Source organism: Idiotropiscis lumnitzeri, unplaced genomic scaffold (genome assembly GCF_059441095.1).
Source record: "Idiotropiscis lumnitzeri isolate Australia: NSW breed Sydney's pygmy pipehorse unplaced genomic scaffold, RoL_Ilum_1.0 HiC_scaffold_156, whole genome shotgun sequence".
Lineage (NCBI taxonomy): Eukaryota > Metazoa > Chordata > Actinopteri > Syngnathiformes > Syngnathidae > Idiotropiscis > Idiotropiscis lumnitzeri.
Genome location: NW_028283694.1, coordinates 1 through 4,988, shown reverse-complemented (window position 1 = coordinate 4,988; position 4,988 = coordinate 1).

Genomic DNA, 4,988 nt, shown 5'->3' with positions numbered 1-4,988 from the left:
AACATCAGCTGATAAAGACGGGTCACAAGACACCATCATGTGACACTCTGAAGAAGGCGAAAGACTTTCGTATTGTGACATGCTCAAGGCCTAAACACTCATCCGAGCAAATATAAGGTAGATTTTGTTAACCTGCCCGGAGAAAAACATCAACGAAAATAATTTGTATTTGTTTTAACCAGTTGGTGGCGCTACCACTGCGATCAAAAATAAGTTGGCAGCCGTCTTCAGGGCCTGAATATCCTCAAATGTGAAAGATTTCCAGAAGATGGATCATCTGAATCATTTTGCAGGAACTTTTGTTGCCACGGAGAATAATCAGACTCTGCGGCACCGTAATAGCCACGCCCTTTGAAGGAAAGTCATAAAAATAGGGATAGAGTAAGATCAATGTCTTGAGTCTTTTCTAGCCAATTTTCAATCGGATTCGTTAAAAGGGCACCGTGCAGTACGTCAAAATGTAAAAATTTATATTGATTGGCGCAAGGTGTATAACTGAATATAAACATATAGATGTCTTCAGGTACCGACTCTTTATGTACATGTGAAGTTTTGGATTTTTAGCAGCACGTGCAGGAGAGTTATTAAGCATTTTGTCCATTGCGGCGAAGGAAATCTTAAGTGAAAACTTTGAAGCCCCGCCCCCGTCATATAGTATTTCGGAAACAAAAAATTTTAGCCCCAGTGTTTGTCCCAGGTCTTAAGATGCTCCAGACAGAACTTTAAGGCAATCAGATGAAGCCTTTAGGATCAGGGTGCAAAAGAATGACCCCTGTAAACATGCAAAAAAGGGCAAAAGTCGGACTTTCAAAAATTCATAACTCACTTCCTGTTCATATTAGACGTTAAAAAATATAAAATTTTTCGCCATGCCCGATGAGACTGCCAAGTTTGGTGAGTTTTTGTGCATGTTTCGGGGGTCAAAAATGCGATCGAACAATCGGAAAAATAATAATAATAATAATTTCTACAAAAACAATAGGGACTTCGCAGCGGTCGCTGCTCAGGCCCTAATAATAATAATAATAATAATAATAAAAGTAATAATAATTTCTACAAAAACAATAGGGACCTCGACGCGGTCGCTGCTCGGGCCCCAATAATAATTTCTACACAAAGTCCATTGTGGAGACCCGCCCCCTTTTAAGTAAATTCAAAATGGCCGACTTCCTGTAAAACCTAGCTCATTGCTCCAAGAGACTTTTTTGTAGGTCTTGGTCTTATACATACAGTGAACCCTAGCTACTTCGAGGTTCACCTTTCGCGGGTTCAGTGCTTCGCGGGTCTAAAAAATATTCGGGGGCATTGTAGTTTCGCCGAGCGGCACGACGGGGCGCTGGAGCGGTTAGACGGCCGGCGGGCGCCGAAGAAGAGCGTGGGCAAAGAGGAGAGTGGACGAAGAAGAGCACGTTCACCCGGACACGATCGGTGGCGACGTTTCGCGCGGTTCGGACCGTACCAGAGCACCGGCCGGCGTGCGTGGCAGTTAAGCCGTAGAGGAGCACCTTCCCCGGGCACGGGCGGTTCCAAGCGGCCCCTGAGTTTAACCGAATGGAAGCTCCGGAGGAGGAGGGCATGCTCGCGTCACAGTAAGCCGAAGAGGAGCACCTTCCCCGGGCACGGGCGGTTCCAAGCGGCCCCTAAGTTTAACCGAATGGAAGCTCCGGAGGAGGAGGGCATGCTCGCGTCACAGTAAGCCGAAGAGGAGCACCTTCCCCGGGCACGGGCGGTGCCAAGCGGCCCCTAAGTTTAACCGAATGGAAGCTCCGGGGGAGGAGGGCGGGCGTGTGTCACAGTTAAGCCGAATTGGAGCACCTCTTCTGCCCGGGCACGAGCGGAGCGCGAGGCTGTCAGTTATGAATGAATAAATGAATAAATAAATAAAGAATGCCACCTTTCATTTCACAGGGCACACCGGACGGCGTACCAGCAGGTAAAAGTCGGAGTAATTAAATAAATACAAAAAGAATGGTTGGGGAATAAAAAAATAATACGTTTTAATAATAATTTGTTTTTTTTGTTATAACATGAATTTCACTCTCTCTCTCTCTCTCTCCCCCCGTATATATATATATATATATATATATATATATATATATATATATATATATATTTATTATATATATTGTATATTTTTTTTAAGCATTTTTGAAGGTGCGCCGCTACTTCGCGGATTTTCAGTTTTCGCGGGTGGTCTCGGTCCCCATTAACCGCGATAACCGAGGGTTCACTGTACTCCATAAAATTTACAAAAAGCGAGGTGAAACACTCAACCAGGGCTGCTTTTTTGAACATTTCTCGAGGGCCATGGTGAGCCATTTCAAAAAAGCTGCACAACTCACGTATAAAATATTGATAAATTTGCTCGGCCTGATGTGTGTGTAAAGTTTCACGAGTTGTTGTTCATATTTAGAACCTCATAATCAGCGTTGTTTTATTGCCGAACAGTGCAATGCCACTCCCACAACTTTTCATGAAAAAGGACAAATTTCGTATTATGACATCCTCATGGCCCGAAACAGTCATCCGAGCATATATGAGGGCGACCTTGTTGAGTTGCACGGAGAAAAACATCCAAGAAAATAACTTGTATTAGCTATTAGCAGTTGGTGGCGCTACTACTACGATGAAAAATAAGTTGGTAGATGTCTTCAGGGCTTAAGTATCCTCAAATGTGTGCAACTTCGAGAAGATAGGATCATCTGAGTCATGTTGCTGGAGCTTTTGTTGCCACAGAGTACAATCGGACTTTTCAGCACCGTAATAGCCACGCCTTTTGCCAAAACGTCACAAAATTCGGCAGAGAGTAAGATCATTGTCTAGACTCTTTTCTGACTAATTTTCAGTCGGATTCGTCAAAAGGGCACCGTGCAGTACGTGAAAATTAAAATAAAAAAAATTTTTTGATTCCACTTGGCGGCACTGTGTGTATAACAAAATAATAACATTAAGATGTCTTCAGGTCGGGACGTTTTATTTACAGGTGAAGGTTTGGATTTTTAGGAGCATGTGCAGGGGAGTTATTAAGCATTCATTTATTTGTATTAGGTTAATTTTGTCTTCTTATTATTGATATTTGACTGATTCATTAAAAGCAGACAATTATGTTTTAGGATAATTTTTTACCTGACATGTTTTGGCGAGTCTTTCGCCTTCTTCAGAGTGTCGCATGATGGTGTCTTGAGCTGATGTTCCATGAGGGTGTGGCTTACCTGTCAAAAAAATGAAAAAAATCAGAGCAGTAAAAGAACAAGCACAACATGAACATTACAAATCAGCAATCACTGACCACTGCAAAAGGGAAAACCACATCATGGACCGGGAGAAGGGCAGGGTCATCCGCACAGAAGAGAACAAACAACAGCGCTGGATCAGAGAGGCCATTGAGATCTGCAAGCGAGGCATAAAAACCATGAACAGAGACAAGGGAGCCTTCATCCTCTCTACCACCTGGACCAGCATCTTGGCGGAGTGAACGGACAGCGGGGGGCGTGACTTGCCTTCATTCTTGTGACAGGTAAGTCACGCCCTCATGGAACATCAGCTGATAAAGACGGGTCACAAGACACCATCATGTGACACTCTGAAGAAGGCGAAAGACTTTTGTATTGTGACATGCTCAAGGCCTAAACACTCATCCGAGCAAATATAAGGTAGATTTTGTTAACCTGCCCGGAGAAAAACATCAACAAAAATAATTTGTATTTGTTTTAACCAGTTGGTGGCGCTACCACTGCGATCAAAAATAAGTTGGCAGCCGTCTTCAGGGCCTGAATATCCTCAAATGTGAAAAATTTCGAGAAGATGGATCATCTGAATCATTTTGCAGGAACTTTTGTTGCCACGGAGAATAATCAGACTCTGCGGCACCGTAATAGCCACGCCCTTCGAAGGAAAGTCACAAAAATAGGGATAGAGTAAGATCAATGTCTTGAGTCTTTTCTAGCCAATTTTCAATCAGATTCGTTAAAAGGGCACCGTGCAGTACGTCAAAATGTAAAAAATGATATTGATTGGCGCAAGGTGTATAACTGAATATAAACATATAGATGTCTTCAGGTACAGACTCTTTATGTACATGTGAAGTTTTGGATTTTTAGCAGCATGTGCAGGAGAGTTATTAAGCATTTTGTCCATTGCGGCGAAAGAAATCTTAAGTGAAAACTTTGAAGCCCCGCCCCTGTCATATAGTATTTCGGAAACAAAAAATTTTAGCCCCAGTGTTTGTCCCAGGTCTTCAGATGCTACAGACAGAATTTTAAGGCAATCAGATGAAGCCTTTAGGATCAGGGTGCAAAAGAATGACCCCTGTAAACATGCAAAAAAGGGCAAAAGTCGGACTTTCAAAAATTCATAACTCACTTCCTGTTCATATTAGACGTTAAAATATCAAATTTTTCGCCATGCCCGATGAGACTGCCAAGTTTGGTGAGTTTTTGTGCATGTTTCGGGGGTCAAAAATGCGATCGAACAATCGGAAAAATAATAATAATAATAATTTCTACAAAAACAATAGGGACTTCGCAGCGGTCGCTGCTCAGGCCCTAATAATAATAATAATAATAATATTATTAATAATAAAAGTAATAATATTTTCTACAAAAACAATAGGGACCTCGCAGCCGTCGCAGCTCGGGCCCTAATAACAATTTCTAGAAAAACAATAGGGACCTCGCAGCGGTCACTGCTCGGGCCCTAATAATAATAATAAAAATAATAATAATTTCCACAAAAACAATGGGGACCTCGTAGCGGTCGCTGCTCGGGCCCTAATAATAATTTCTTCAAAAACAATAGGGACCTCGCCGCCGTCGCTGCTCGGGCCCCAATAATAATTTCTACACAAAGTCCATTGTGGTGACCCGCCCCCTTTTAAGTAAATTAAAAATGGCCGACTTCCTGTAAAACCTAGCTCATTGCTCCAAGAGACTTTTTTGTAGGTCTTGGTCTTATACATACAGTGAACCCTCGCTACTTCGCGGTTCACC